Here is a 10,151-nt window from a genome sequence, read left to right on the forward strand (position 1 = left end):
GCTGCTGTTTCCTCCCTTTCTCATTTTGCTCTCTATTTAGACTGTAGACACCTTCAGGTTCTCTGGTACATTAGAGAGATTGTGGTGCCTGACTTGCCCTGAAATCAGTCTGCGGTTACCGGGGAAGTCAGGTCTCTACATGCTGACAAACCCTTGCTTAATGACGTAGAAATAATTAGCCAGCCACTTTGCTGCAGTGGGACTTCAGTTAATATTAAAGAGGTGAAAAGTTTCATTTCAGAGTCGCTGCAGTGACTGCTGTATTTTAAATTGCATCTCAAGCATGTTTGATCAAACAGATTTGTATATGAACATACCCACCCACAATAAGTATATAAACATAAGTCATTCCACAGCAAAATCTGATCATGTTTTCCTAGTGGTTCTGTGCTTGACTGATCTTTCAGGGGAAAAACTACTACTTGGAGAACGCCAAACAGCAGTAAGACCTGCTCAGATCCTCATAAGCACCACTCTGCACCCTTTTCATGTCAGGTAGAAGGATGACTGGAAGGAAGTTGTTGCAGCTCTGAAAAGGTGATTTATTTCTCCCCATATGCCCAGGTTCTGAGTCCAGCCTCTTCCCTGGCCTGTGTTTTCTGTGCTGACATTCAGAGACTGTGCAGTACTTGAGACCTATAGCTGCAATGCAGCTAACTGGTAACTACAGCTCTCTGCAAGGCAGGAGGGAATTCTGCCTTGCTCTAGTAAACAGCTAGAGTGGTAAGTGCCAGCCAGGAGATTTTTGAGCCATTATTTTATTTCTTTGATTTCTTATTGCTTGGCAAAACAGATACCATCTTTTTTGCTTTGTGTTACTGCTTGTTATTTACTTATTTGTGAAGTAATATGAATTATCTATATGGTGTGAAGTTTATAGTTTTTGCTCTGTGTATCGGTAGGTCTGACTGTGTTGGTTAGCATCCTAATTACCTGAGGAACTAAATCTTTACTGTGAGTAACTCTTTTAAAATGAAACAAGTTAAAATGGACCAACCCCAAAATACCAGACAAACCACTCTCACAAAGAACAACACTTAACAATTGTCACACACTGGCATCACAAAGAAAGACATTATTGTCATTAGTTTTAGTTTCAAATAGAGAAACAGAGGTACTGAAAGATACAATTATTTCCTTAAGGCACTGCAGCTCAGTGGCAGTGCTAGCAGTTGATCTTCCGTCCTGTATCCTAGCTAGTGGCATTAAAACCTTGGATGCAGTGTGTCCTGAACTTCAGAGAAAACTGCCTCCAAATGTTATGCTTCAAGCTCATGTCTAGAAATAGTTAATGAGCAAAATGTTAATTCAAGTTGCATTAAAATAATTAACAGGGAGAGCATCAAAGCACAGTATCTTCCCAAGCTAGTGGTATTATACAAACCCTAAATCTGTAGCAAACCAGAGAAAGTATTATGCTGATCAACCATTTTCAACAGGGAGAAACTAATACAAGGCAGCATTAAGAACCAGGAATGATGGTTGCTATTTACTTTTATTTTCTTCTCATTTGGAAGCAAGTGCTGTGTTTGTAGCTCACAGCTTTATTTGTTAGCACAGAGGCTTCAGTGTGGACTGAAGCCACATGGGTCACAGATTCCTCATCTGAAAGACTGTGGATCTTCTGTCATGGTGTCCTTTGGGTGCATTACATAAAGGTCACCATTCTGGTTACTTTCCCTTTCTGTCTCAATTTTTCAACTTGTTCTGGCTCTACTTGTGCACTAGTAGGATGTGCTAAAGAAAAAAACACGTTTTTAATTCTTCAGTATGACGCTGGGTACACATGTAGTACCTGTTCTTACAGGTATACATTTATACAGTATCTGTCCTTAAAATGTCAGTGTTCACCAAGCGATTCTGTGTATTGGCATCTCAGATGACATAAATAGCCCTCTGAAGTCAACTGAAAGACTCAAAGGCTTTTAGTGATTTCAGCCTATTTTTGATTATGCCATTATTTTCCTGCAGTGAGAAGGCAAAAAAACCCCACCAACCTTGGTGTCTAAAATGCTGTGTGTATCTTTTTGCAAATGCAGTAATCTCACAGTAGCCTGTGTTTTCCAATGTGATGCTGCCTCAGCCAATCTTTGTGCCAGAGAGGAAAAGCTGTGATATATTCCCAAATTCCAGTAGCCAGTTACCTGCTCCCTCTGCCCTTCCTCATGTCTGTCTCTGAAAAAGGTAGAGATTGAGAGGGTTTTTATTCCTTTAAATGAGAAAGAATAACTCAATGAAAGAACAGAAAAAAGTCATGCATTTCACTCATCATAAGTCTTAACAGCACTTGAATCTTTAGTGTGACATACTTGCAATAGATTGTGTGAGATCAGTCTTCGGAAGTAATAACATTTCAAGAGAAGGAAAGATTTTAAGTAGTTTCAGAGACAGATGTGAAGATCCTTCCCTGGACACAAAAAGAGGATAATTCTTGAGAAGTCATCTCAGAAAAAGGCAAAGAGGCTGACTACATTGAATAAGTTATTAGTGTTCCATTATTAATTCAGTTTTGTGTCAGCTTTGAGCTATTTATTAGCTATTGATTGATACAGTTAACTTATAAAATGTACAAGTAATTTTAATAAGTACTTCTGAATGCTTTTTTTACTGGATGCTAAATGATGGGCACGTGGAAATGTATGCTCAGTCTAAATCTGTGTCATTGTAAAGTATGGGTTAGATTAATGGTGCTCTTCAGAGATGGAAGACAAGCACTGGTACACTGGGTAAGGAAGAAATCTTGAGAGGCTCTTCCTGTGTTACTGGAGAGAACTAGTAACAACTTTTTTGAGAACAAAGGAAATTTTGGCATCTCACGCGTTTTTGGTTGTGGCCAAAGGAAAGTTTCTGCCCAGGGGTTTGGTTGTTCAAGCATCTGGGGTCCATGAAAGAAGGTATGAAATAAGCTGGTATGAAATAAGCAGAAAGAGATTGCTGTAAATGTTAAAGAGATTGTCATAATGTAAAGAGTAATTTCCCCCATGCTTTCTGGGGAGAAATGGAACCTGATAAAACCAAGGATGCTGGCTCTCTGCAACATACCTGCCCTACCCTTTCTGTCTCCAGAAAGCAGGAAGGGCCTATGGAGCTGATGCAAGGAGGCATGGCCATCAAGGGAAAGAGTTGAGGAGCAGCAAGTTTTTGCAGCCTGATATTCTAAGCTGGGAGTCTTCTGCACTGGCTCTCAAGGTCCATTTGGATCTCTCAAATTTACAGGACAATGTACTCTGTGACTTAAACTTTATTTCATGAGCTCATTAAGAAATGCAATGAACAAACATAACAAAAAGGGGGTTGATCCTTCTTTGCTTAGACTAGTCTGACACATTAATTCACTTATTCACCATTCAAGTCATAAGATTTCCTAACTTGTAACTTGTGACTCTTAATATCATGCACCTATGATCAAAAGAAAAGAATTAGTTACCTAGCTGGTGGTGAGAGTAGTCATCCTTCCTCCTCCGTCATGGTGATACACCCTGTATCACATCAGGAAGTATGAAAGCCTTTGCAGTCCAGCTGCTCTTGGATCCACTTCAGAAGCTTGTTGGGTAAGCTGATGTTTTATACTCTCCATCTTGATTTGGTCTGTACCATTTACACAAGTTAGTAGATTCTGGGGAAAATACCAGATGAAAGATGATGGCTGCATAATGGCCCTTCAGCTCTTCCTGGCCACCTCTCCTGCCTACCTGGTGCTCTTGCCTTGACCTAATAGCGTTGGTCGCACTCATACATCAGGCCTTAGCATGACCTGGGTTAGGCCAAATCTAAGGAAGGAGTTGAGTGAACAGACACATCCTTCCATGTGTCAGCTACTCCTCAGCACAGAAGCCTGCTGTGAGATATTCCAGTGTTTTGCATGGGACCCCATCTGGTCTCACTCAGGTCAGTGCTCAGTGAAGAGGTGTTGGACCACCCATGAGATCTTCTGGAAATCCCATTCTTTCTGTAATACACATTCAAGGTAGTTGCCATTCCAGGGGAGCAGGAACTTCACTTATTACTTTTTGAGACTCTTTGAAGATAGAGAATATACTTATTCTGATCTTTTCCACATGCTCCTTTTATTTTCATCACCAAATTTAAAACCTGATTGATCTTCAAGGAAAAATATCTTCCAGTTCTGTCAACTTCTCTATCAAACCTTTCTGTTCAGTTGAGTAGTTTCCACAGGGTTAATGACAATATTTACACATGCACCAAGTGAAGAATACATTTTAAGCCAAGCAAAAAAGCCTTGTAAATGACATTGATTACTGTTTAGGACAGGCCAGTTGAAATTATTCTTTGCCACTCATAAAAGTACACCAAGAAGGTTGCTGAAATATGCATGCCCTTGTGCACGTGTGCACACACTCAGTAGAGACGTAGAAGTTTCTGTTTTAAAACTGCCTCTGATTTTATATGTCAAGCTTGCATTTAGATACTACTTTAATATGTTGTCAGGTGCTTTACAACAATGTACAAAGACACTGTTGTCCTTTTACAGATCAGGGTATGTGGACACATGGTCACAAGAGTTCTTCAGGAACTGATGTTCCTGCAAGTCAGGAACCTGTATCCCATTGACCTCAGTAGAGTTTAATTTCCTGTGAACCTAAATCACACCAGAAATCAGTTTCTTGCTTTGATGAATATTACATTGTTAGTATTACTAAAGTGGCTTTGTTTGTAATCAACACTATCAGTGGGCATGGGATCATTAAAATTTGCCTGCCTGATTTTTCATTATATTGAGAGCTTGATTTACACCTGGAAAGAGGAAAGAACCAGGAAACTGAAACACACTAGACTTTTCCTCATGCAGATTATTCCTCATCTCCTTTCCAGTGACTAAACTGAAGCCTCTGAAAGTTTTTGCAGCCTTTGATAACTAAATAAGCATGATGTACCAAAGGTATAGATCTGTACCCTGCATGCTGTTTCATTTAACCTGAAAAGACTGATAGACATGTTCTTGGTAAAAGTTATTGAAAGTAATTCAAGATATAGAGCAGGAGCAGAGATGATCTACAGTTTAGTGAATGAGGACTGTACCTGAGTCAGGATGTGTTTTTATCCCTACAGATACCACCCTTGGGTAAACACACTGTTTTCTGAGCCTAACTTGCCTCTCTGCCTTTGTTTGGTTCATGTGTTAGGATGGGAAAAATGTCTGTCACTTGTCTCATATTGTGGCTTTCAAAACTGCCTAGTACAATCTCAGCAGGGCTTCTAGGAATAAATGTAACACAAATAATAAGGAGAATGGTTATCTTCAGAGCAATAATGCACTAAAAGTTTCTCATCTTTTAAAGTATGCTTGCCACAGTGTAACCAAACACAACACAAAGACATTAACACTGTAATAGCTTTCTACAAAACTATAATGAGAATTTTTGTGCCATCAGAGAGATAACTAATAAAATACAAACCTCAGCATCAGATAGAAGAACGCATTTTAGGAGGGGGCAGTCATCTAACATGTTGTGGGAATTAGGCAGGGAACAGAGGCAGGGATGTACTTTGACAATGTCGCTCATCTTTTTCTTTTCTGAAAAGAATGAGTTCTTGTCATGGGTTTATGTCTACAGGAGACGAAGAGAAATTCCCATTGATATTGGGAGTAAGTTTTCTTTGTGCATATTTGTTTCTGATTGCTAGTTTGGGGTCTCCAGTCAACAATTTTGGTCAGGATAATGTGGGCTGGGTTTGTTCTTTTTAATTTAGTTGTTCTCAAAAGAAAGAGAAGAACAATTTATTCTTTTTTCTCAGCATTTTAGTAATTTCTTGGCTTGAGTAACAGGAACACAGAGTCACGACACAATCTGTAGCTTTCCCATATCTTTATTTGTGTATATACATATATGTGTTGATAACTGCTCTATGTAAGGGCTTTATCTGCATATCACCATTTAACACTATTGTTTAAATTTGTGTTTTATTCTCAAAAATAATGTTTCCTCCCCGAGATGTGTGTTTAACCATAAGGCAATTTGTGCTGATATTGCAACAGGAAATTTGAACAGTATCAGCTGTCATGTTTTCAGTTCAAGCCATAGTTCCTGAGCTAATTTTTGCCTCTCCAAGATCATAATACACTCAAAACTATGGAGTGAAATAAAGTTCTGCCCCTGTGACAGAATAGTATATAAAAGATGGTTTGGATCATGAAGCAAGTATCAGTCCTGATACCCAGCCAATTTTTACTCCTTGCTTTTAAGCATTACTGCTGAAGTGAGGATGTCTGAAGGAGGCAGAAATGGTCTGCAGAAGACTGCATCTGCAGTCACTGTTAGATTACGACTCAGAATGGGTCTGCCTTGCATTGATTGTAATGACTGTGGTTCACATAGACACCTCCTGGGCTGCCTTTTGCATACAGGAGGCTCAGGTAGTGCTATGGGAGTAGCCTTAGCAGTGGAACACTGAACAGGACCTGCACATCCATCCTGAGAGGACAAATAGAGATTGAATGTTAAACATATTCTGAAAGCTGCCCCTACTTCCAGTTACACCCTGCATCCTGAAGGTACTCCTACAGCACTTCCCTGATAAGGGAATCCATCGTACTTAGGGGAAAAGGAATTGATATGTTAAGATTCTGAATCCTAAATACTTTTCGTCACTCAAGCCTGTCTGGTTCTTTCCTTTGTGCTTATGTCCTCAGCAAAGCACCTGAGTTGTCAGTATTTCACAGGTCTAAATGATGACAGGCTGGAAGTGGAGCAAGGCATGTCTGAAATGTCAAAATGCTACAGCCTCTCTCTGAAGATACCAGCACCAGTGTCAGTCTTTAAACATAGGTGCTTCTTGACCCAAATTCCGCTACAGGAGCCTAAGGCTTGATCAGCCCTAAATAAGGCTTATCACCAGTGGGTGTTGGGGCTCTCATCCATCTCCTTCAGTTGGGTACCCTGTGCCCTGGGGCAAAGCTCCTGCCTGAGCACAGGACTTAGTGTTACCTGAGACAGGGTGACACTTAGGGTTATTAGCTGGGTTTTAAATAGTCTCATAATTATGGGAATTCAAATTAATATATTGCTTTTGATCTTTTGTTGACTTAGGGTTTTAAAAAGCTGGTTTGTCTGTTCAGTTTCTAATAACACCTTCAAAAGCAGCCCCACCATTGTTACCAAGTTATAATTAAGCAGATAGGAATAGCTCTTTTCTCCCAGTGCTCGATATCATTAAAGAAGATGCCAAAGCTTATACTTCTGAAAACATGCTCTGTCAGATAGGTGTTTCTTGGTAGTAAGACCACATATGCCCTCTGCTGTCCCTTCAAATTGTGTGAAGACATAGTATCAGAATGTTATTGTTAACATTATCACAGATATTATTTTAATGATTATATGGAAACTAAGGAAAGGAAAAATCTGAACCAAAACAGCATTCCTTTTTTAGAAATCAGTATGAACCAAATGTTAGGTTTGCATCTAAACCTTGACTGTTGGGTATTAGGGAATGACACTGAAAGTTCATTGCTGTAACGTTTAATAGCTGAAACAGAAAGAAGATATCAGATGCTGGTTTTCCTTGTAAGTGTTTCCCAAAAGGCTATGCACAGAGTGATGCACTATGGTATAGTATTGCTGTTTCATGTCCCTTCAAATTAATAGCCCCCCCCAAGCTCTGCTTCTGCCCTAATACGAGAATCAACAAAAGCATATTTTTTTTAATGTAACTCAAGCCATTTCATAAAACAGCTATAGAAAAAAGGGTCCTTGCTGAGTATTTGAAGTCCCATTTGTCAGGGAATACAGAGTCCTGCTTACAGCTGATGAAGGGACCCCGCAGACAAGTTGAAGTTTGCATCAATCTGATCTATCAAGCCCAAGGGCCCAAACCTTTGCATGCACAGGTAGCACAGGCTCTTTTCAGCCTTCTGTACTGTTCTCTACATTTAGAGAGAGGAGTTGGCTCTTGCACAGGGCTGGCTGTGTGACTGCCTGCCCCATGAAAGGCATTGCATTACAGGGAAGGGCTCAGGTATCTTCATCTTTGAGCATGCAGGTGGGTTTCTGGGCTTAGACTAGGTACAGAACTGTACTATCCCTAAGGAAAGCTCTGCAGAAATAATGTTGTTTTTCAATTTTGAGGTTTTGTGCTTCCTGAGCAGACAGTTTGATGTGCCTTACAGTTCTGGAAAGTCATCTGCAATAAGCTTGTATATGCAAAACTGCATGTCTTTAAAAATAGATCTTATAGCAGAACTCTAGACAAATCTCTAAATATAGCAGATGTTACATTTATTTTTTTCAGTAAACAAATTGGTCTCTCTTTATGTGCTGAATTTCCTTGATTTTTCAGAGATGGCTAATCTAAGAAACTCATTTCTTGGCAGCAAGCAAGTCTTTAGCAATCTTGGGTAAACTTCATGGATGCTTAATTTACTCTAGCAGCACATAATGGAAACAAGGTGTTGACTAGAATGCACTTCTCCAAATTAATTCCTGTCTTCTGACCACACACACTTTTCCTCACAAAGGTCTCTGAGCACTATTCAAATTGCCCCCTGCTGTTTGTGCAGTTCATACACACAGCATTATCTTAACCTTTGATGACAGCTGAGTGAATACTTGACACCTTACTTTTAAATCAGAGCCTAATCTAGATCTTACTGGCTCCTGATAGCTCTCACTTTGGATGGCACATGAATAGCATGGGGAACATGGTGAGGTTCTAATAGAACCTAATCTTGGTAACTGGAAGAAGTCACTCAAGAGGCCATCAGTTTTCATGTATGGATGCTAGTCTCACACAGGATGCAACAGAACTGGGTTGATAAGGTTTTGTTTGAGCTACTGTGATTACTTATGGAGACCAACTTTCATCACCTGCCCTAACTCTTGGTTAGACCCAGAAGTTAATTGCCATGCTTATCTAGCTAGTTAGCGTGTGATTGTGTGACTACGTACATGACTCCCTACAGATTATTTCCACTAATACTCTAACTAAAATGCTTCCCAAGTCACTGTTCTCAGTACCTATGTTGGAAATATGCATCAAATGTTCAGCCAAAATTATCTGTTAGGATGCAATTATCTGTGAGCAGAGCACTGAAACCTGGAATACTTTTGACTAAGAGGTCAATTAGTGTGATTGGGAGGCAAAGGAAGCAGCCAGGCATAGTATAGTCAGAGGGAGCAATCAAGTGAATTGAGCAGTCAGCTGATTAGAAAACAACTAGCAAGAGCAGGATGAATTTTCACCCTGGAAGTGATGAATGTAGACCTGTCTGGAGCGCTCAGCTGAAATGAACCTCAATCAGCATTTGATTAACCTGAGCTGCCCCTAGATGAAGGCATATAAGTAGGATCTACATATATATGTTTGTATAGATATATATATAAGTAGGAGTTATATATATATATGATAGTCTCAGCGTGTATGATGCTCCCAAGAGCTGTCCTATATGTAGTACAGCATTAGCAAAATCAGTGAATAACAACTCAAAATATTAACTAAAAGAGAGATAACTGCGTGTTCAAGCAAAATATTTTTGGATCAGACAGATGGCTCCTTTACTTTGTAACTCATCTGTCCTTAAATAACATTTGTGCTTCAAATCTAAATACCAGACATTTTTCTATTGTCTAGTAAGAAGTCTTAAAGTAAAACAATACTAGGCTTTGAGGTTAATTAAAGTTCACTAGAAATGAACATTTTACTCTCAGACCTATGCGTTTGTAATTAACATTTAAGATGCAGGGTTAATTACTATTATCCCCTTTGTTAGTTTGCAGTGTAGAATGAAGAAATCAAAAGCTTTGAGTTTGATTTTCAGGGGAACTAACCTGACCCATGAATATTGCTGTGAAATCCCCATTCCAGGTCTGTAAGAAGAGAAAGATATGTGGGCTTAAGGACTTCTCCACTCCCTAGCCTTACTGTTGGTGACACATCTGCCCCAGAGCCTGGGGACAGTCCTTGCATGGTTGTGATACTGGGGTGATGCAGTAGCCAAAGGTCACTTTCCTTTCTGTGTAGGAGTGGTTGGTTTGGTACCTTCACCAGCTTCAGGTGTCGATGGTAGGGCTCAGGGGGCTGCAGCTTTGCAGGTAGCAGGAGCTGGTGGGCACCACATTTCCAGCTCTGCATCATTCCCACACAGATGGAGCAGGACACGCTCTTCTGCACACATTCCTTCACTTCCTCTGTGCAGT

The sequence above is a fragment of the Melopsittacus undulatus genome, chromosome 5 (assembly GCF_012275295.1).
Source record: "Melopsittacus undulatus isolate bMelUnd1 chromosome 5, bMelUnd1.mat.Z, whole genome shotgun sequence".
Classification (NCBI taxonomy): Eukaryota; Metazoa; Chordata; class Aves; order Psittaciformes; family Psittaculidae; genus Melopsittacus; species Melopsittacus undulatus.